The sequence below is a fragment of the Mus caroli genome, unplaced genomic scaffold (genome assembly GCF_978045245.1).
Source record: "Mus caroli unplaced genomic scaffold, Mus_caroli_1 scaffold_17, whole genome shotgun sequence".
NCBI lineage: Eukaryota > Metazoa > Chordata > Mammalia > Rodentia > Muridae > Mus > Mus caroli.
This window is the reverse complement of record NW_028227272.1, coordinates 91,001,323-91,025,362: the sequence shown is the minus strand read 5'-3', so window position 1 is coordinate 91,025,362 and position 24,040 is coordinate 91,001,323. Positions and strand designations below refer to the sequence as shown.

Below are 24,040 nucleotides of genomic sequence, written 5' to 3'. Positions count from 1 at the left end.
AGAGAGGTGACTCCCGGGAGTCTTCTGAGGGACCCGGCAGGCAGAAGGGGTGTCCTGTGTAGAAAGATAATGAAGCAAAACCCAGGTTTTCTTCAGTCTGTCCTTGATCCAGAGCAGGAGGATAGCAAGAGTAACAATTTGTCCCAGGGTTGGCCGCCTTTGAAGCCACATATCCTGGATATTTCCCATGCTCTCCAGTCTCAGCCACACCTTGATCAGAAAGCTTTTTCTGTAAAAGACACAAAGTCCTCTCAGTTTGGCAGTTCCTCAGAAAACTGGACATAGTACTACCTGAGGACCCAGCAATACCTCTCCTGGGTATATACCCAAGATGTAAGAAGGACACATGCTCCACTATGTTCATAGCAGCCCTATTTATAATAGCCAGAAGCTGGAAAGAACCCAGATGTCCCTCAACAGAGGAATGGATGCAGAAAATGTGGTACCTTTACACAATGGAGTACTACTCGGCTATTAAAAACAATGAATTTATGAAATGTGTAGGCAAATAGATGGATCTGGAGGATATCATCGTTAGTGAGGTAACCCAATCACAAAAGAACACACATGATATGCACTCACTGATAAGTGGTGATAAGAAGCCCAGAAGTTTGGAATACCCAAGATACAATTCACAAACCATATGAAACTCAAGAAGAAGAAAGACCGAAGTGTGGATACTTCAATGCATCTTAGAAAGGGGAACAAAACACCCATGGAAGGAGTTACAGAGACAAAGTGTGGGGTAGAGACTGAATGAATGATCATCCAGAGACTGCCCCACCTGGGGATTCATCCCATAAACAACCACCAAAAACAGACGCTATTGTGGATGCCAACAAGTGCTTGCTGACAGGAGCCTGATATAGCTCTCTCCTGAGAGGCTCTGCCAGTGCCTCACAAATACAGAGATGGATGCTCACAGCCATCCATTGGACTGAGCACAGGGTCCCCAATGGAGGAGCTAGAGAAAGGACCCAAGGAGCTGAAGGGTTTTGCAGCCCCATGGGAGGAACAACAATATGAACTAACCAGTACCCCCAGAGCTCCTGGGACTAACCACCAACCAAAGAGCACACATGGTGGGACTCATGGCTCCAGCTGCATATGCAGTAGAGGATGGCCTAGTCGGATATCAGTGGGAGGAGAAGCCCTTGGTCCTATGAAGGCTCTGTGCCCCAGTGTGGGGGAATGCCAGGACCAGGAAGTGGGAGTGGGTGGGTTGGTGAGCAGGGAGAGTGGGGAGGTTGCTTTTCCGGAGGGGAAACCAAGAAAGGGGATAATATCTGAAATGTAAATAAAGAAAATATCCAATTAAAAAAAAAAGGAAAAAAAAAAAGACACAAAGTCCACTGGCTTACTCTGAGGACCAGGCTGCCCACCCCAAGGTCACTCAGAACTCAAGGCCATTCTCCTTGTAAGTGGGTTTGCATCATCTCTCCCTTAGCCCAGTCTTCCCCAGGTCTAACCTCAAGCAGGGAAGCACATGGGCTGAGAGTCTGTCATTTCAATCACCCACTCACTGTAAGAGAGCCAAGGTGAGGCCATGGGTACCCAAGGCTTTGTGGTCCTGGCTTGCGGTTGGAGGATGCTCCAGCATCTTTACACTGCTGCAGAGCTGACAGCTCACACAGGATTCCAGAAAGCCGTTCAGTTGTCTTTTTGAGAACTGTAGAGTCCTGAGGTTTGGAGGCTCCAAAGCAGGTCTTGTTGCTTTGGGACCAAATTTAAACCCCAACAGAATGGAATGTCCTATCTCTAGAGACTACCATTCTTGGAGATTTAAGGTCCCTTCCTAACAGATGGTCTGTTGAGGGTGGAACCTGAAAGTGGTGAATGTCGGATTAGCAATAAGAAACCTCACAATACACACTAGGATGCCTTGAAACGCATAGGTAGGGGAGGGGTAGGCGAGCAGAAACTGAGGACCACATTTGACTTTGGGTGTAATTTCTGCACCCCTACCCCGACATCACACACACACACCCCATGTCCCTCCACCAAGCTCCAGCCTGGTTTTTACTTCACTCTCCTGCTGCCTCTGTGGCTTCAGTGACTGTTTTCCCCATCTGTTCCTCATCCTGTCTCCTGCCTCCTCTAGCCCCCCTTGTCCCCTCCCCACCCACCCCCACAACGAAGTGGAGCCTTTTTCTCCCAACCTGTTTCTTTCTGCTGCTGACCCATTGCCACGGCAACTCTGAGGTGCAGCAACATACTTCCTCTTCCAGTTCTTGGCACTTCAGAGTAAAAGACAAAAAAAAAAAAGTCTGCTCCTGTGGTGCAAATCTCCCCCCTCTTCTGTGTGTTCACTCAGAGAGCACACCTCGGCCCCTGTTTCTCGCTCCTAATCTCTGCTTCTCCTTCTGAGATTTATAGCTCAGATATAAGCCCGCCCCTTCATCAAGCTAGCTACAGGCTGGTGTCTTCATCCATCACCCTGCCTGCTATCCATCTCACACCGTGGTCAGTCCTCGAGGGCCCGCAGCACCGGCTCACCCTCTTCCCTTTTGCCTGGTGCGTTCCTTTTTCCTTTCTTCTTCTCCTCTTCACCTTAGTTCTCTTCCTCCTCCTTTTTTGTCTTCTTCTTGCTCGTTTGTTTGTTTTTGAGACAGGGTCTTACTACGTAGTTTTAACTAGCCTGAAACTCCAGATCTGCCGGTCTCTCCATCCTGAGTGCTGGAATTTAAGGTGTGTGCCACCACGACCAGCCTCCTTGCATTTTTCTAATCAAAATTTTACACCTCCCCATAGGACAGCAGTGTCAGGCACCTGCTTGGCCACCTAACATGGGTGAGGTGGGGTGGGGAAGGGTCCTTGTCTTCTCAGCAGCATCAGGCACCTGCCTGGCCACCTAGCCCGGGCCTCCTTGTCTTCTCAGCGGTTTGCTGTTACACATACTTCCCAGAGGGTGTTGGGAGGAACAATAGTCCCAAAGAATGGTCTACAAACGAAGCACCATTCAGTAAAGAAATTGTTTCCTTAACACACGGTCCCTAAAGACAAACAAGGATAGAGCTCTTTATTGGGGTCATATGGGCAAACACGCCTTGGGGACAGTTCATTCTGTGTGTCAACTTGGTTGAGCATGATTCAGATATGAATCCAAAAGTTATCCTGGATGTTTCTGTGAGAATGTTTGTTTCTGTCTCAGGGCAGGCAGAAACCTGGAGGCAGGGGTTAATGCAGAGGCCGTGGAAGGGTGCTGCTTACTGGCTTGCTCCCCATGGTTTGCTCAGCCTGCTTTCTTATAGAACCAGGACCATCAGCCCAGAGATGGCCCCGCCCACAGTGGGCTGGGCCCTCCCCCATCAATCACTAATCAAGATAATCCCCTGTAGCTGAATCTTACCGAGGCACTTTCTTAATCAAGGTTCCCTCCTTTCAGGTGACTCTAGCTTGTGTTGAGTTGACATAAAAACTAGCCAGCACAGTTAAATCGATACAGTAGACAGCAGAGGGCATTTATGCCCATGATGTAGGTGGCCTCATTTCGTTTGCTGGAGACCTAAATAGACAGGAAAAAAACCCCACTGCCAAGGGAGTACTCTGTTTAGTGAATGGTCTGGAAGTCGAACCACACTATTGACTCTCTGAGGGACTATAATTAGTATATGTGCATGTATGAGCTAGCCTGTGCTCCTCAGCTAGCCTGTGCACCTGTGCGCAGTCTGTGGAGATCAATATCAAGTGCCCCCCTCAGTTGCTAGCCACCTTACTTTTTGAGAGAGGGTCTCTCACTGAGCCAGCTTGGCTGCCGGTTGGTCAAGCTCCAGAACTTGTCTCCCTGCACCTGCCCTCCCCGGGGGTGACAAGCATGCATAGCCATGCTCAGCTTTTTCTTTATGCTTGCATGACAGTTTACCCATGAAGCACTCTCCAGGTCCTTGTCTGTCAGTATTTCTAAGCTCACTTTAAAGATCAAAACAGATTGCACACACTAGCAAGATTTTGCTGAAAGGACCCAGATAGACCTCTCTCTTGTGAGACTATGCCGGGGCCTAGCAAACACAGAAGTGGATGCTCACAGTCAGCTAGTGGATGTATCACAGGGCTCCCAATGGAGGAGCTAGAGAAAGTACCCAAGGAGCTAAAGGGATCTGCAACCCCATAGGTGGAACAACATTATGAACTAACCAGTACCCCGGAGCTCTTGACTCTAGCTGCATATGTATCAAAAGATGGCCTAGTCGGCCATCACTGGAAAGAGAGGCCCATTGGACACGCAAACTTTATATGCCCCAGTACAGGGGAATGCCAGGGCCAAAAAGTGGGAGTGGTTGGGTAGGGGAGTTGGGGGGAGGGTATGGGGGACTTTTGGGATAGCATTGGAAATGTAAATGAGGAAAATACCTGATAAAAATATTTTTTTAAAAAGATCAAAACAGGCACAAGACACATATGCAAGGTCATTCAGTTAACGGGGAGCAGAGCTGGAACCCAGCTGGCCCGTGTGGCTGCAGGCTGCTTGGCTTCACAATCTGCCTGCCTTTCCCTGGTGCCAGGGTGGAGTCTCTTATACCAAAGTGTCTTGTGCATGTGGTATTGATAAGCTTGGGTAGCAGGTAGACCGAGTGGCTGAAGTAACGGGAAGCAGCGTGCATGCCCAGCCTTAAGCCAGGTGTGGACTAATGTGAGTCTTGTCTTCTGCTAGACAAGACCTATCTAGACCCAGGCTTCAGTGGAGATGAACACACCATGGAGGTGACCTGGGCAGTGACCAGGTGATGGGGGACAATTCCCGTCACTGTCCCCTGGCAATAAAGTCATTTACAAGATAATCTTTACTTTCAGTCTCTCTGTTTTTCCCTCTCAGCCTTGCTGTGTCTTCTCCACTTCACCTAAGGAGACACTTCTTGTGTGTGCGTTTCTTCTTGCCACCTGGACAGAGCTTCCTCTCTGGCCACTTCTGATCTCATCCTTCTCTAATACAATCATCGATCCATCGATGGATGCCACCCCTTCCACCAACTGTATTTCTTCCCGGAACCGCCTCACTGCCTTGACTTTCCTCTGGCTATTTTCCCTTTTCTTAGTACCGCTCTCAATCTGAGCTTTCTTCTGAATTTGGACACCAAGTCTCACCAGCGGTGACGGGCAACAATGAGGCCTAAGAAAACAGGTCATTTGAGCTGCAGAGACGTCAGGGAAAGACTCTCAGGACTTGATTGGCCTTTTGTTAAGAGAACAGAGACTTTATGAGCTGGCTGAGGGAGACACTGGCCCCTTTTTAAAGAGGACAGAGTCGGAATGGCATGTTCTGAAAGGGCAGCGTTGATAGCTGAAACTAGGTGTGCCTCAGGCCGGGGCTGTGGGAAGCCTGAGCATCTTGGGCACCAGCAGAGTTTCTAGCAGCCTTGGGAAGGAGCGGAAAGTCAGGTGGATCTGATTGGTGGGGAAGGTGACCTGGGGAAACTCGCCCCGTGGTTCATACAACCTGCCAGGCAGAAGCAGGAGCCAGGGGCACCTGAGCAAGAAGCCCCATAAGATGTTCAAGTGGAGCTCCAGACTGGCACCTGGATATAGTTCTGGACCCGGAGGGGGACGCGTCGACACTGTGAGTACCGTCTCTGACGTTGGCTGGGTATTTGTGTCTCTCTCCCCATCACGGAACAGTCCAAATTATAGGTGAGGCCGTGGGATGGAGGAAGGTGAGAGAGGAAAGACACAGAAGGAGGGAAGGGAGGAGAACCCATGTCTCTGTGAAGCAGATCAGGCTGGTGATTAATTCTCTGACTTGCTTTAGTAAGTCATTATGGGTACCTAGAACCTGCCGCCATTAGTGTATCCAGCCGAGCTCAAGGGAAGGCCAGAGAAAGACATGGAGATAGAAGGATTGCTTTGGGTTATATTGGCTTGGCTTTCATGGCCATTGCTGGCCAGATTGGGTCCAGAAAACAGAAAGCCTGATGTGACTGAGAGTCACACCACGGAGACTGACGTCTCACCGTAATGTCCACTGATGAGTTGCACAGACACTCATCCGAGGGTCATCTCACTGGAAAGGGGGTGGTGAAGTTATTTGTACCCCAGCAGCAAGGCAGCTTCTCTGTCCAGGCAGGAATTAAAACCAGGTTTAAACTCAGAGGCTTAGTTAATGATCCATAAACCAATGTGACTTGCGCTTGAGAATGTCTACACTGATGAAGTTGCTTAGGTTCCCCGTGAGCAAGGCCTCCAATCCCAGGGCCGTCTCTGTTAACAAACATGACCTCAGCAGCCAGATGCTGACGGGCTTGTTCTCCTTTGCTGAAAGGGCCCTGAAATTGTACAGGACCCCGACCAAGAATTAAGGGTCCTGGAGGCCGAGCCATCTGGATTCCAATGGCTATCTAACCTCCTTTGCCTCTCCATTCCCTCACCTGTAAAATGGAAACAAGTCAGACCTCACCTCACAGAGCCGAGGTTGAGATGGAGTGAGACAGTATAGACAGGCGAAGTGAGGTAGAAACTCACGTTCAGCAAATGACACGTTCATGATCTCTGTATCACAGGATCCATCACAGCTAAGCTTGGGGTAAGTTAGGGCTGAGAGACTCAAAAGAGCAGACCAGGGTCCCGCAGCTGTGCGAGCAGATGCTGCAGCCTGAAACATCACCATCAGTCTCTGGAGTCATTGCAGAAGTAGAAATACAGTTCCCCAGGGGAAGAAAATTGCTTAAGAAGATAAGCCAGAGATGTCGCCCTATTTTCTTCTCCTTTTGCTCTAAATCTGACTTTCTTTAAACTGCCTCCGCCAGAAACTACGGGCCATGGGGGAGGGGCGCAAAAGAGGGAAGTGGGGCCTTGGGAACTGCTGGGTCACGGTTTTAAAGGATTTCATTGCCTGTCCTTACGAGATTTATGGGAAGGGAGGGAAAAAAAAAAGATTTAGTCTAAGCTTAGTCGCTCGGTTAGGTGGAGAAGATGGTTTCTTTGCACAGGGAAACTGTTCCACCACAGACAGCATAAAGCGTCCTGTTGTGCTTTTGTTAGTGAGAAACAATTTCTCAAGAACAGAATTCTAAGAATTTCAAGGAGGGCTACCATCCAAGAAGTCGTTCAGCACAATCCACACATGAATTCAGATAGCAAAAACTGGGGTAACCTGGGATCAAACAGTGAAGTCCTGAGGAATGTGTTGTCAGTATGGGCGTGGCCAGGTCTAGGATCCCAGAGACAAGGCCTAGGGAGGGAAAGGCTCCGCCCTCTCCAGGGGGCAAGATTCATGGTGGGTGGGCAAAGCCCTTCTCTTGGTGTGTGGATGTTGTAGTGTGTGCAAAGCATGTCTTCCATAGCTTCCCCTCGCTGGATGTTTACGGCCTGAAGGATGCTCTAATAAAGAGGATGTCTCTACCAAGATTAGCTCAGCCTTTCTCCCTGATACCCCGCCTCCTTGTTTATCTGTATGTAACACCCCCTCCTTTCTGTTCAACCCTGTATAATAAGCACTCTGAACTTCTAGAAGGCTAAGGTTTCCCCATCTGAGAGCCCAATTCATCCAACCCGAACTCTGTTTCTGTCTGTCTGTCTGTCGGTCTGCCTGCCCGCCCGCCTGTCTGTCTGCCTGTGGCTGAATTTTCTTTATTTCCTTACCACACCAAATCGGGAGTTAGCTGTGTGTGGACACAGAAAGTGGTGTCTGACCAAGGACATGAGTGTAGACATTAGCTACAGGAAAGTCTCATTGGTTACATGAGGGGTAAGCTTGCTTACACAGATGAGAGGAGAAAATGGAAAGGGATACAGAGAAAGGAAGAAACAGATGTGAAGAAAGAGAGAAGGACAGAGGAACAAGGAAGTGGATAGAAGGGGCGCACCTTTAAGTCGTGGGCTGTAAAACTCCATTCTCCATCTGAGATCCCAGACGACCCAACCCCGGCTTTCTGTGTCTATATGCCTTTGTCTTTTGCTTCATTCCCTCCCTGCCCCAGTCAAGTCCATCCCTGGGAAGCATGCAACGATGGAGTCATTTCTTTCCTTAATATGTTTTCATTTCCTAATAAGGTTTTATCTGCGTATATTTATTATAAATGAGATGCACAGTTGACAGGTATACGGTAAAGCTTAGAGTTACACACACTTTGGTAGCCATCGCTCAGAGCAAAGTACAGATCTCAGGCTTACCCCGAAGCTCCCTCAAACCCTCCAGCCGACTGCCTCTCTCCTCAGCCCTTCCTGGTTTCTATGTTTCCTTTGTCGTTGTTTATCCTTCCTGTAATGGGATGAACTGCCTGCAATACTTTGGGCATTGCGTTCTGTAGCTTGAGACGTTGAACTTGAGGTTTGCCTGCTCAGTCAGACGGTTCCCAAATCTATTTCTCTTCTTACAGAAGAGTACTTCATTGTAAGGTGATTACATTTCCAGTTTTAGCAACAGGTGTGACAAAGACTCCCAGTCTCCATGAATGACTTAGATACTTTTGTATCCAAGCACGGTGTGCTGGTCTATATCGTCAAGCTTGGCGGAATTCAGCTGATGTTGACTGTTTGGCAGTTGTGTTGTGAGCTATATAAATTCTCTGAGGTTATGTTTTGTTTTCAAAATCATTTTTAGATATTTGTGGTGGCTTGAATGAGACTCCCACACAGACTCAAGTATCTCAATACTTGGTTTCCAGGTGGTAAAGTCATCTGTGGAGGAAATGGGTCACTAAAGTGGCTTTGAAAGTTTAAACCAGGTTGATTTCCAACCTTCCTAACGCTGCAGCCGTTTAATACAGTCCCACATGTCGTGGTGACCCTCAACCATAGAATTATTTCATTGCTACTTTATAACTGTAATTTGCTACTGTTATGAAGTGTATTGTAAATATCTGATCTGTAGGATCTCTGATCTGTAGCCACTGTGAGAGTGACGTTCCACCCCCGAAGGGCCACACCCCCTAAGCTGAGAACCACCAGTTTAAATTCTTCAGCTGCTTCCAGGTCACCATCTCTGCTCAGCTTTATAATTGAGGTTGTTAGCTCTCAGTTCCAGGTCTGGCTGCTGTCCTTGATGCTTGCTGTCATGCCTCTAAGACCATGATGGACTCTTATCCCCCAGGAACCATAAGCCAAAATAAATTCTGCCATAAGTTGCTTTTGTTCATAACCTTTTATCATAACAGAAACATGACTATTGCAATATTTTAAATCCTTTGTGTTTCTATGCATAGGTTGGGATCAGCATATTAATTTCTCTTAAAGACATTTGCTGGGATTTTTATACACTTTCTATAGAACAAATACATGTATTTATGGAATATAACTGACTTAAAACATCGCTTCTTCTGGGCAACAAGCATATTATATCCTTCCATTTTCATATGCCTCTTTAATTTTTCTCAGATAGAGAGATTTTTCTGATGTCCTTTCTATTGCTGTGATAAAACGTACTACTGAAAAGCACCTCGGGGAGAAAGGGATATCTTTGCCTTACATTTCAAGATCACAGTCCATCACAAAGGGAAGTCAGGGCAGGAACTTGGAGCACAAACCTTGGAGGAATGGTGCTCACTTGCCTGCTCTGCCTTGCTTTATCACAGACATATTATGCTTAGCTAGTTCTGTTATACAGCCAGGACCGTCTGCCTAGGGATAGTGCTGCCCACGGTGGGCTGGACCCTACTGAACCAAACACTAAACACCATACTTTAACACAGATATGTTCACAGTCCAATCTGATGTGGGCAACTCCTCAATCAAGGTTTTTTTTTTTTTTCTCAGATGACTCTGGGATTTGTCAAGTTGAAAAAAAAAGCTACCAAGACAATGTATTGTATACGTACTTAATTAAATTTATTCTGAGTTATTTGAAGTTTGTAATGTTATTATAAAATAGTATTGGATTTTTTTAACTGGATGTGGCGACACATATCCTTCATCCCAGAACTCTGGAAGCAGAGGCAGATGAGTCTCTGAGTTCACAGCCAGCATGGCAGAGGCAGATGAGTCTCTGAGTTCACAGCCAGCATGGCAGAGGCAGATGAGTCTCTGAGTTCACAGCCAGCATGGCAGAGGCAGATGAGTCTCTGAGTTCACAGCCAGCATGGCAGAGGCAGATGAGTCTCTGAGTTCACAGCCAGCATGGCAGAGGCAGATGAGTCTCTGAGTTCACAGCCAGCATGGCAGAGGCAGATGAGTCTCTGAGTTCACAGCCAGCATGGGCTACAGAGAAAGTTCCAGGACAACCAGGCTACATAGAGAAACCTTGTCTCAAAAAAAGAAAGAAAGAAAGAAAGAAAGAAAGAAAGAAAGAAAGAAAGAAAGAAAGGAAGGAAGAAAACAAATGTTCTTTAAACTGCAGGTGGTGCTGGCACAAGCCTTTAACCCCAGCACTTAGGAGGCAGAGTCAGGCAGATCTCTGTGAGTTCTAGGCCAGCCTAGTCTTTTTAGAGCAAGCTTCAGGACAGCCAGGGCTACATAAAGAGAAACCCTGTCTTTTATAATTAATTAATTAATTAGTTAGTTAGTTAATTAATTAAAACCTTTTAAATATTTGTTATAGACACATAAAATAAAAAACAAAAACAAAAAATAATTAATTAAAACATTTTAAATATTTGTTATAAGCACATGAAATATAATTTGTGGTGGTTTATTGTTTTGTTTTGTTTGTTTGTTTTGTTTTTTTGGTTGTTGTTTTGTTTTTTGTTTTTCGAGACAGGGTTTCTCTGTGTAGCCCTGGCTGTCCTGGAACTCACTTTGTAGACCAGGCTGGCCTCGAACTCAGAAATCCGCCTGCCTCTGCCTCCCAAGTGCTGGGATTAAAGGTGTGCGCCACCACCGCCCTACTTGTGGTGGTTTGAATGAAAACTGCCCCCCATAGTCATGGGTATTTGAACACGTGATCCCTAGTTGATGGGTTGGGGTGGTTGTTGGAAGGTAGAGCCTTGCTGAAGGAAGGAAGTCACTGAGGGGCTTTGAGTGTTTATGGTCCTCCCCACTCCTGTTCACCCTGCTGTGTGTCCTCCCCACTCCTGTTCACCCTGCTGTGTACCCTCCCCACTCCTGTTCATCCTCCTTTGTAACCACTCTGCTTCCTGCTGCCCTGCCTGTCTCTTCCCGCCATGACAGACGCTTACACCTTTAGCCAGGAGCCCAAGGAGATTTTTTCCTTCTGTAAGTCAGTTGCCGTTGATCATGGTGTTTTATAACAGCGACAGAAAAGCAACTGATTTTGGCTTTCCATAGTATGACCCAGCTGAGTTCATATAATTCTAGCAATGCAGTCATACGTGTATAGGGTTTCCCTGGGACAAATGAAAATTTTAAATCAACAAACAAAAGAGTTCTAGTTTTGACAGTACGAAGATATATTTTTTTCTAAAGTTTTAATTTGGTGATGGTTTTGGTGGAGCAAATTATAGAGAAGAAAAAGTTTGTGAAACAAGCTGTCCATCTCAATGGCAAGTTCGAAAAACCATAGACTTAAGCATTGATGCGGTACATGTAGCTGCCACGTAGATGCTCTTGGTGCCAGACTTACATGATCCACCAAACTTTCTGTTTACAACGCCCATCCCTGTGTGTATACCTTCCTAACTGTGCACCTGGGTCTTCCACTTCTCAGGTCCCACGGCGTAACTCTGCACAGATGTAGCCTCTAACTATCATTTGGTACACTCCATCCTGCTTTGGGCACAGGACAGGGAGGGGACAAGGTTAGACACAGTGATCGATTTGGGGGCCACCTGCTGTTCAGCAGGAATGAGTCTGGTGATGTCCATGCATCAGTTTCTCAGCCTATCCAAGGATTGAATTGTGCAGTTAGGATCTGCCTCAGACCTATTTTATAGCAATGAAACTGAGGTTTAAATTAATAATTTGCCAAGCCACCTTTACTTAGTAGTAAAGTCAAGACTTAAGTCAGAATTCCAGATAGCAGAGCCCACAATTTTTTTAAAAAGATTTTATTTATTTATTTATTTATTTATTTGAGTACATGCACACTGTAGCTGTTTCAGACACACCAGAAGAGGGCATCAGATCCCATTACAGATGGTCATAACCACCATGTGGTTGCTGGGATTTGAACTCAGGACCTCTGGAAGATCAGTCAGTGCTCTAGCCCACAATTTTGATCACAGTTTTTCAAAACACTTGTTTTGGGTTTTTTTTTTTTTTGGTCTTATTTTGTTTTGTTTAAATGAATCTAGAGCTGGAGAGATGGCTAAGTGATTAAAAGCACTGACTGTTTTTCCAGAGGACCTGAGTTCAATTCCCAGCATCCACATGGTGGTTCACAACCATCTGTAACTCCAATTCCAGGGGATCCAATGTCCTCTTCTGGCCTTCATGGGCAATAGACACACAAGTGGTATATAGACATACATTCCGTCAAAACACTCATGCACATTAAATAAGATATAAAAAACAAGCAAGCAAGCAAGCAACAACAACAACAACAACAAAAAACAAATCTAATTTCCTATACTCTCTGGGCAGGGGTGGGGGTGGGAGTCTGGCCTGGAATGCAGCCAGGCTTCCGCATTCTTAGCCTGATAAGCAGGAACACTGGTATCCATTTATTACCATGTAGCAGGCTGGCTGTGGTGATGAATCTCTTGGCTCATGTGGCTAAGTATGATGGATGCTAAGAAAATCAAATCCCCCTCTTCGGTCTCTGCTTCCCCAAGAGCTCTCAAGGGCTGTGGAGCTTGATGGTTAGAGAAAGAGTATTCTACATGGTGAGTTACCCACAGTGAGTTGCACAGGGGCTACGCTCCCCTGAATCACGTGTCTGTATTCTGGCATTCAAGAAGTGGAGTCCATGGGTTTAAGGCCAGCCTGAGTTACATAAGAAGTCCAAGGACAATCTGGACTACATAGTGAGACTCTTTCAAAACAAACAAAACAGAGGGAGGAGAAAGAAGAGAAGAAAGAGGAGACAGAGGGAACCAATACACTCTGAGGTGCTCCCATTTGTTGGAGGAATACATGCGGTTCCCATGGCCACAACCCACAGGGGCCCCTGCACAGATCCTGGCTACACCAAGCCTGTGTTTACAGAAGCCCAAGCCAAACCAACCAAACTCTAGCAGCAAAGGTCTGGAATAACAAGCCCAGAGTATATCAGAACCAGGATGACAAAAGACTTCTCTGTCTGCACCAGTTAGAGCCGGTATAAAGCCTACCGTGCTCTGGAGGCAGCCGAAGCTAGCTGATCTCATTTTAGGGAGAGCGTGAGCCAGGCTAGGATGCTGCCTCCAGACATCGGCTTTTCCCAGGGAAACCCATCACTGTGTCTTTTATCATTTCGATTCCCGATATATTGACCTTTATCCCTCATACCTTAGACACGTAGGGATGAGGAACGTTCTTTATAATCCCTGGTGACAGTCCAAGAAAATGTCACTCCCAGTACGCTTGCTCTCCTGGAACCTGGCAGGGCCTGTCTCCATCAATCAGGGCACCTGGAGGTAACGGTATGGTCTTCAGTTCCAAAGGGCATCGCCTTCCAAGAACCTCCATCTCCTCTGTCTGGGGTGGGTCTGAAGTTTACTCCCTCACAGATGAAGTTCACTCCCTCTTCAGCCTCCTGGAAGCCTTCCAACCAGGTCTGATCCTGCATCCTGGGGTGTCACCCTGGATGAGAGTCGGAAGGAAGCCTACATGCCCCATGAACACCTTGGACCATGTTTTGGGCAAAAAGAACAGAACTGAATCGACCGATAGGGACCTTAGTGCTGTCACACGGGCTCAGTGTTATAAGACATACGGGTGGTATGTGGGTTGTATGTTAATACATGTTAACCACGGCACCCTCCTCCTAAACACATGTGACAGCTGCTTCTATAACACACTGCAGGCAGAGGGGGAGGAGCCTCGTCTATACAGTCCTCTGCTCAATGAATGCCACCTCCCCGATCTGAATCATTTCTAAACTGTTATTGCTGCTTAAAAAAAAAACAAAAAACAAAAACTTAAAGAATGTGTGGCTTTCTATATAGAACCATTGGGATATTGGGAGAGAAGGAAACAAAAGGCAGATCTCTCCCTTAGACGCTTTCGCCTTATTTATCTACATATTTATTTATTTGCTTCCAGCCTTCCCATTTTATTTTATATTGCAGGAAATAACAAAATACGAACATCCATGTGCCGGATTTGCAGATTTAACAGATGCGCCTATGTGGTTTTGTTACTGTAGAGCTGGAGAAATGGCTCAGTCAGTAAAGTGCTTGCCCTGAAAATACTAGGACCTGAGGTTACTTCTCCAGTTCCCTGTAAAACCCAGATACAGCAGCCCCAGCCTGTAATCCCAATGCTGGAGAGACAAAGGTGTCCCTGGGGCTCGATGGTCAGCCAGTCTAAGGCAGAAAGACCCCTGTCTCAGTGGGAGACACTGTCTCAAAAACTCAGGTAGGAAATGATGGAGAGGACACCTAATGTTGACCTCTGGCTTCCACATCCATGTATGTATGTGGGTGCACATGCATTTGAACATAGAAAGTATGGGGAGATGGCTCATCAGTTAAGAACACGGACTGCTCTTCTGAAGGTCCTGAGTTCAAATGCCAGCAACCACATGATGGCTCACAACCATCTGTACAGCTACAGTATACTCATATACATAAAATAAATAAATAGATCTTTTTTTTAAAAAGGTATTATAGACAGTACTGAGGTCACTTGGGGCCACCATCACCATATACCTCAGAAAGCATCAAAAAACTTCAAGAGAGCTTGTTCCTTTCAGACATGCATCGCATTTGCGTCTTCTCCAGTGATCGTGGTCCAGTTTCTTCCTGTTCACTGGAGGCTGGGTCTCCTCTTGATCTCTTTTATTAATGTACATGAATTGTTCGGTATAGCTGTCTTCATGGCCGCATGTTTATTGTGTGTGTGTAATACCACTGGTCCTCTTCCTTTCTCCAAACAGCCATCGCAACAGGTGATGTAGTAGTGAAACTCAAGCCACTTGCTTTTCTGCTCAGTGCTCACATTCCCAGGAACCTCAACTTTATTATTGGTCCAATGGCTACAAGAGATTCCTCCCTTCCGATGAAGCTCACCCATCACTGTGAGGGCCCTCATTTATGCTCCTGATCCCCAAACCCTCCACAAGGTCCACCGGGCTGAGCACTCGGCCTTGAGAGTTGATTTGGGGGGAGAGTAGGGCTGGAGTGAACAGGCAACCACGTGAAGGTCCTGGAGGCTTGACTGTGAATATGACCTAGGAAGGGGTTTTGCACGTGGTGACCTGCTGGCGCCCACATCAGGAAGGGATCTAGTCGAGGTCACATAAATCATTCGGGAAGCATTGTATAAATCACCACAGGGAGGGGCTGTGGGGGGAACAGCAGTAACCAAACATCCCCAGGAGCCCAACTCACACAAGGCACTCCTTACAAAAGGAGTTTTCCCTGAAAACTCACAGGAAAGTGTCTGTAAGCAGGGGGGTGGGATGGGGAGGGGAGACGATTGGTTACATTGGGTGTACACTCGTGGCTGATATGGGCCTAACTAAGCCTTACAAACCAAAACTGGACAGTCACCATTAAAAATGCCTCCTTTTCTGGTGAGATGGCTCACTGGGTAAAGGTGCTTGCTGCCAAGGCTGATGGCCACACAGTAAGAGAGAACTGATTCACACCAAGTCGTCCTCTGACCTCCACCCCTGTAATGTGACACATGCGTGTGCACCAAATGAAGTGTAAAATCTAGCAAAAACCCCCAATCTCATTTCCTCTCTCTTTTAAAGACTTATTTCGGTTTTAATTGGTGTCTGTATGGCTCTGTGTGTGTGTGTGTGTGTGTGTGTGTGCGCGCGCGCACACATGAGTGCAGTGCCCTCAATCAAGATGGGGACACCAGATCCCTTGGAGCTGGAATTACAGGCAGCTGTGGGCTTCTGGCCATGGGTGCCAGAACCTCCATCCACTCCAAGACCAGTTCTTGCTCTTAACGCCTATCTGCACACATGTGTGTATGTATATATATGTGTGTGCTTGTGTGTCTGTGTACATGTGTGTGCATGCATGTGTATGTGTGTACACACACATTTTGTATGCATGTGCGTTCATGTGTATGCATGTATACATAGGTATGTGTGTGCACGTGTGTGTGCATGCATGTGTATCTGTGTACATGTGTGTGCATATGTGTGTATGTGTGTGCACCCGTGTTGTGTATTGTGTGTGTACATGCATGCATGTGTGTGATGTGTGTACATGCATGCATGTGTCTGCTTGTCTGTGTCTGTATATAAGTGCCAGCATGCTCACCTGTGCATGTGTCTCTCTGTGTGCATGTCTGTCTGTGTGCATGTGTTTGTGTGTGTGTGTGTGCGTGTATGCCAGCATGCTCACCTGTGTATGCTTACATAGAAGCCAGAGGTCAATTTTCACGATCTTCCTCTATCACTCTCCGATGTGTTTGTTAAGACAGGGTCCCTCCCTGATCCTGCAGCTTGCCATCTCTGCTGGGTTGGGGCCAGTAGGCTACCTGGAACCATCTGCCTTCACCCCCACTCTCTGCAGCAGCTCGAGGTTACAGGCACACACTACCAAGTCCAGCTCTTAGTTGGGGTCTGGGGATGGGAGCTCAGGTCCTAACATGAGTACCTCACCCACTGAGCCTCTCTCAGTATTTTTTCATTACATCTGTTCAGGCACAGCCCTTCCAAGTGCTTGCTTAGTGCCTGATACTTTATGCACATAAACACAGTCGTTCTAATGCTCCTGAGGTATGGCTCCCGTTGTAAGCACTCTCCATATCTGATGACAGATCAATAGCTGCATTACTAGTGTGTGCTCCACCTCCTAGACCTGTACTTCTGCGTAAGTGTGAGGGCTGGAATTCAGATCCACAGAGCTCACATAAATCCTGGATGGCCTACTTGTCATTCCAGCTCTCAGAAGCTAAAGCAAGCTGGCCGGCCAGCTCACCTGCACTGTGAGGTCCAAGTTCAGGGAGACCCTGTCTCAAAAAGTAAAATAGAGAGTAGTGGAGGAAGACACCCAACGTCAACCTCTAGATATGCTCACACACGTGCTTATTCACCTGCATGCACAACTCACATGTCACACGCACACACACACACTCACTCACAATACATCCACCACAGGCATACTCCACATTCACAACACATGGAGACCGCACACCACACTCATTGACATTCCCACTCACAGATACACACACACACACACACTCAACACACATAACATGCACATCACAGACACACCCACACTCACAACACATACACTACACATCACACTCATTGACATTCCCACTCACAGATACACACACACACACTCATGCACACTCATGCACACACATTCATACACACATACAGAGTCCCTCTTCCATTTGGAGAGATCCAGTTGAAGTGACCCAGCTCCAGCCTCCTTCCATGGCCCCAGGATCTGAAGCCAGTCTTCTAAATCCTGGAACAAGCTTTCTGGCGCTTCTGCCTCTGCGGACTCGGAGGCATTAGACTTTCTCCCAGCGACTGCTTCACTCCAAATCCTTAGAGTTAGGCCCTTAATTTGTGGATTTTCCTTGGCTTAGGTATAGCTGGCAGTTCTCAGGAGCTTGTATCTTTGTGCACAAGTCAAGCAGAGAGCATGGAGATTACACCCAGCCTGGGAAAACACGCATCTTTCTTGACACAAACCAGATTTCTGTGGTGGAAAACTTGTTATATGGCCAGCATTCTGTATCTAGGCTATGCTCTGTGTATCCAGAGACTCAACCAACTTCAAAAATATTCAAACCTGAATTGCATCTGTTCCTAGCACACACTGCTCTACCTTGCCATCATCTACAAACAGCTGGCAGAACAGCAAGTTATAAGGCCCCTGTGCTCTGTCCGGTGTTGTACATGGTCTAGAGATGACTTACATATGTGGAAGGAGATGTGAATACTGTTGCTTTGTATTCTAGAGACCGGAGCTTTTGAGGATATGGGCATTTGCAAGGGGATCCTGAAGTATCCCTTCAACCCAAGAGTCAACAGCAGGAGACTGTGGGAGAGTCACCGACTGGAGTGCTCCCCCTCCTTGGGTGCCTGGCTTAGCGCTCACAGAGATATGCACCCAACCTACCTCATTTTTGGCAAACCCAGCCGAACTGAGACAGAGCCAGCTGGGGCCAGAGAGGCCAGGAGAACGAGCTGTTAGGTCACCAGTTGGACTTTCCTGTCCCTTAAGGGTTGGGGGGGGGGTCAGCGTCAAACCTGTACTTGTCTCCTGATAATGTAAGTCAAATGTGGCGAAAAGGCGTCTAGGAGAGGGGGGGGGCGGATTAACCATTCCTTTAGTTGCTCTGGAGCAGGAGAACATGTGGAGGCCTCGCCCAGCAAATTGCTGCACTTCTTTTGGCTGAACCCTGTCCGAGGGACTCTGTGTGTCACCACATCTCCACCATCCCCACTCCTAGGCCTCGTCCCAAAGCCACAGAACCTTCAAGCAGGCCAACATTTCCCTCGTAATCATTTCCTACATAAAATCAACAAAGGGGAAAATGCCTCTTTAAGCACACGTCGGGATGATTAGCCTCTCCTTGACAGGGAATTATCAACGACAGCCCCAGGCCTCCTAAGACTGGAGAGATTGTAAATCTCTGATTAATGGGGTAAGACAGATTGTTGATATTCCCGGAATTCAATATTCTAACCTCAGACCCGTGTTTATAGCACACCGACTCGCAGCTTCGAGAAAAGAAAGGCCTGTTTTGTGTGCTCGGTTATTAGGAGGTGGTTCCAGAGTGAGGAGACCAGCCGACATACTTAGTGGGGTAGCCTAAACCAGAGCGTGCATTCTATGTAAAGCCTCAACGACCCGTGGAGATATTCTGGCTACAGTATTCTCCCCCATAGAACCTGCTGCTGGACCTAGATGGAGCCCTTCAAGGGCCTCTGTAATTCACTTTGCAAACCATTGTGGGGTTTTGCTCCTAACAGCCACAGAGAATGTAACCTGTCCACCCCAGATGGCCACAGTTCATTTCTTTCTTTATTTCTTATACATGTATGTATACCCCCTCCCCAAAATGATTGACTAAAACACTGGGCCCTTTATGAAACACGACTCCCCTGAAGAATGATAACATTTCGTTCCACATTCTTTGGCGGCACCCAAGTCCATGGTTAGACAGAGGTGACCGCCTTCATTTCCATCATTTTGTTATGGCTTCAAAACCATATTGCATTATAACTTTTCCCGCTCTACAGAAAAGCTACATGAAGAATAGAGACAAATAACTCACCCCAAATTGCCCACGAATCCAGGGTTATTAGGATCCCCAGACCAGTGGGCTCACCACAAAACTACACTCCTTGACAAATAGACCGTGCGGAGACAAGCCAAGTCTCCATGCCAAATGCACACTGTCTGCTGCTCAGGTGGAAAGAAGCCAGGTGTGATTTGTTCATGGCAGAGCTCGGCCCAGGTACTGACTTGTTCATGGGAGAGAGCACACCCTGGGTACTGACTTGTTCATGGGAGAGAGCACAGCCTGGGTACTAGGTGAGGGATATTTTAGAGGTAAGGGCAAACGGGTTCTTAAGAGGCTGTGGGTCATCACTTACAATAAACCTGACAGGACATTCCTAAATCCAAAGCGATACACTGGCTGGAAGCTATCCATGGTGGAGAATGGGTGTAGATGCTCATGGGGCAGGGCAGGGGAGGGGTCTTCCTCTTCAGCAGGAAGAGGCCTAGCCTAGAATGTGGCTGAAGGACAGGCCGGAAACAGAATTCTGTGTGAGTGTTCAGTCCTGGTCTCGCTCTTTCCATGGGGCCGCCTCTTTCTTTTTGACAACTTCTTGTCTAGAGGTCCTTCCTACTGACTCAGAAGGTTTCAGAGTGGGACATGAAGCAGGCTCACCCAATTTCCTGACCTGGTGAATGGCCTCTTCTCCCAGAGCTCCCTCTCTGCTCGTTACCCACCCTGGTCCTGTCTCCTTGGAGATTCTGTTTCCCTACAGGACAATGGACATAGTAGCCATTCAGAGAAACCATCCCTGGGGATACACAAGGTCAGGGAGATGCCATTGCTCAGAATTGACCACAAAAGCAACAGTTTCCTTCACCTCACTGTCACCCACCAAGGGACCTGAAAGTGTAGCCGTCCCTTAGAATCCCTGACTCCAGGGACTGTCAAAGATGCTGGCTCAGCTTCCTTCACCGTCACCATGATGAAATATCTTGACAAAAGCAATGTCAGAGAAAAGGCTTATTTGCTTGTGGTTCTGGTTCGGATCCGCCAGTCTGTCATTTCAGGGAATTCAGTGCAGGAACGTGAGCAGCTGTCACATCACAGTCACAAGCAGAAAGAGAACAAATACATATATGTATACTTGTGCTCAGGCCCCTCTCTCCACCTATACAATCAAGGATCCTCTATCTAGGGAATGGCGCCACCCACTGTAGGCAAGGTCTTTCTCCATCAACTAATAGACTCAAGATAGTCTGTCACAGTCATAACCACAGTCTAACCTAACCTAGATAATTCCTCATTGAGACTCTCTTTCTAATTTATTCTAGATTGTGCCATGTTAACAATTAAATCTAACCAGGAGCTCAAGACCCTTGAATAAAATGTAGTATGTACACAAAACCTACACATATCCTCCTTTATACGTAACTCACCTCTAGATTACTTATAATATGATATAAACATCATGTAAACTTCTTAGGAAATAAACAAGAGAAAAGTCTATCCATGTTAAATAGACATGATTTTCTTTTAAATACCTTTTGTCTGTGGTGGATTGAATCAACAAATACAGACATCATGGCTACAAAAGACCAAAGTGTTGTAGCCAGAATGTAAACCCAAGGAAGATGATGTTCAGCTTCTGATTTTCCAAGTAGGACTTTGCATCCAAACAATGACTTAGAAAAGGCAGGCTTTGTTCTGGCGTGTCAAGAGCCAGGCTCAGAGGGCTAACCGATAAAGTCATACTCTGGAGAAAGAGGGAGTGACCCCTGGCTTTTCCCATCCCTGGAGAATTGTGGGACAAACATAGTCAGATTAGCAGTGAGGTGTGTGGGTCTCTCTGTGCCCCTCTGGGCTGAGATTGGAACGGGAAGGGCATGTACTGAGTGAAAGGGAATCAGAAGGTGCAGGACTCATAGCGTGCTCTCTACTGCGGCAACAGCCATAGGCTGGTGGCTTCTCACCAATGCAGGGACCTGAGAAACAAAGAGGGTGAAGAGTATGATGTAGCAGAACATGATGGCTCAAGACCCAGGCCATCGGATAGCTCAGCTGAAGTGTGGAGCCGCACTGTGGACGGAGTCACGTGGCTTGCGTCAGATGGTGCGCAGAAACACACATGGAAGCCATAGCGGCATTCCAGAGCCTTCTCTGCCCAAGCCCATGGGACATGGCCACCCATTCCAGACTGACCAAGAACCAGTAGCCCTCAGTTTCATCAGCCATGGACACCAGCCAGCCAACTCAACTTTGGAAGGGAGCATCCAACAGACACATGGTTGTTCTCGACTCTGACTGCCTTCCCGGATGCCCAGGACACATCAGCTCTCCCCAGCCTCCACCTACCCAGACACCAACTTGATGGAGACATTGGATGGGACATTGTCACTCAAGGGTAAGTGAATCACGTTTAACGACAGGCCGATCGTGAAGTATCACTTTGAGGGTAGGAGAGCTACCTGAGCGGTGAAACCATAACAGCGCAGGAGTTGGGTCAGCTGATGACGTCACACAGCCACAGAAAGGCTGCGGCTGTAGTCTGTGCCTCACCAGCGGATCCTTGTAGAGACCAGCATCTGTAGACGCCATGTAAGGCCATCTGCATTCATTACCGGTTAGTTCTAGAATTTGGCTATTCTTTATCTGTTCTCCTCCAGACTTATAAACAGAGACCTCCCCAAGTGCATTCAAGTGGTGTATGGATATAATTAACTGAATTACCCAGAACTCAGGGCATCACAGATAAATACAGACTACCAACTTTTCTAATCAGAAACAACAACAAAAAGACAGTTAAGCTACTTGTAAACTCTCACGAAGTAAAGTTTACCCCTAGGAAGTAAAGAAACATCAGTACAACTAAACCAGCTCACTAATGGACCAGACATGGGAACAGAGCCAAGGACAGAAACAAATGATCAGCGCAGGACGGGTGGCTTCTCAGTTAAGAGCCCTGGCTGTTCTTCAGGAGACCTGAGTTCTAGTCCTAGCATCCACCTGGTGACTTCAACTCAGTGTCACGGGGTTTGATGACCTCCTTCTGGCCTCCACAGGTGCCAGGCACGAAAGTGGTACACAGGCATGCACTCAGACAAAACACTCATACACGTAAACATAACTGAAGCAAAAGAAATAAATGCATAAAAATGCAAAAGTCTTTTGTACCTTTATTAAACAGGCTATCTCAGCACAAATCATCAAAATAATCTATAAGCATTGTATTTTCATGGGATCAAAATACAGTTTCCAACCAGCATGAGCGTCTAAATGAGGAAGGAAAAAGCCAAATGATCAACTTGTAGAAATCCATGAAGTCCTTACAAACACATCCATTGGAACTGATACATGAATTCAGTAGTTTTAGGTCACAAGAGCAGCAGCAAAAATCAGTTAAGGCTTTTTTTTTTTTTTTTGTCCCCTGAAATCAACTACCCAAGAACAAAAGCAAAAAAATTACAACAGTACCAAAAGGAGTAGAATCCTTAGGAACAAACCCAACCGGGGAGGTGGGAATTACATCCACGGGAAACATTCCCCCCCCCCCCAGGCACTGAGAAGCCACACCCTTCTTTCTAAGCACCTTTGTCTCTTTACCCTGTGTTAGTAGTAAAATAAAACTTAACTCCAACCTGCTCCATAAAAACAAAGACAGAACATTGATGAGAAAAGAAAGACAAATAACAAAAGAGCCAATACTCATGGGTTGGAAGATAACCTGACTAAAATGTCTATACTATGCCAAACACTTCGCAAACTCTAATCTCTATCAAAATCCCAATGGCGTCCACAGGAAAAGAGGAATGATCCCAAAATCCCCATGGAAGTAGTAAGCATCCAAACAGCTAAAACGCCGAGGAGAGTTAAACCCAAGGCGCTGGAGTTTCTGATTCCAGCATATGTCACAAACCACTGTGGAAACATCCTGAGATGGACAAGGCCAGCCAGCGCTGTCCTGAAGAAAAGGCAGCTGTGGTTTGCTAAGACACGCTCCAGCATCTCCTCACAGAACGAGCAGAAGGTTCAAGACATGCTCCAGCATCTCCTCACAGAACGAGCAGGAGGTTCAAGACACGCTCCAGCATCTCCTCACAGAACGAGCAGAAGGTTCAAGACATGCTCCAGCATCTCCTCACAGAACGAGCAGGAGGTTCAAGACACGCTCCAGCATCTCCTCACAGAACGAGCAGGAGGTTCAAGACACGCTCCAGCATCTCCTCACAGAACGAGCAGGAGGTTCAAGACACGCTCCAGCATCTCCTCACAGAATGAGCAGAAGGTTCAAGACATGCTCCAGCATCTCCTCACAGAACGAGCAGGAGGTTCAAGACACGCTCCAGCATCTCCTCGCAGAACGAGCAGGAGGTTCAAGACACGCTCCAGCATCTCCTCACAGAACGAGCAGGAGGTTCAAGACACGCTCCAGCATCTCCTCACAGAACGAGCAGGAGGTCCAAGACACGCTCCAGCATCTCCTCACAGAACGAGCAGGAGGTTCAAGACACGCTCCAGCATCTCCTCACAGAACAAGCAGGAGGTCCAAGACACGCTCCAGCATCTCCTCACAGAACGAGCAGGAGGTTCAAGACACGCTCCAGCATCTCCTCACAGAACGAGCAGGAGGTTCAAGACACGCTCCAGCATCTCCTCACAGAACGAGCAGGAGGTTCAAGACACGCTCCAGCATCTCCTCACAGAACGAGCAGGAGGTCCAAGACATGCTCCAGCATCTCCTCACAGAACGAGCAGGAGGTTCAAGACACGCTCCAGCATCTCCTCACAGAACGAGCAGGAGGTTCAAGACATGCTCCAGCATCTCCTCACAGAACGAGCAGAAGGTTCAAGACACGCTCCAGCATCTCCTCACAGAACGAGCAGGAGGTTCATGAGGCATCCAGGGTTCCCTCCTCCTCAAGAA

General features: G+C 47.2%; 1 protein-coding gene across 1 annotated transcript in view; it reads left to right on the top strand.

Moving 5' to 3' along the window:
* Nucleotides 1–5,276: 5,276 nt before the first annotated feature.
* The window catches only part of Cldn14 (claudin 14), an 88,410-nt gene continuing 69,646 nt past the window's right edge, over nt 5,277–24,040 (top strand). The window contains exon 1 of the mRNA XM_021184831.3: nt 5,277–5,554. The gene's annotated coding sequence lies outside the window, so the exon portion shown is untranslated. The remainder of the gene's footprint in view (nt 5,555–24,040) is intronic.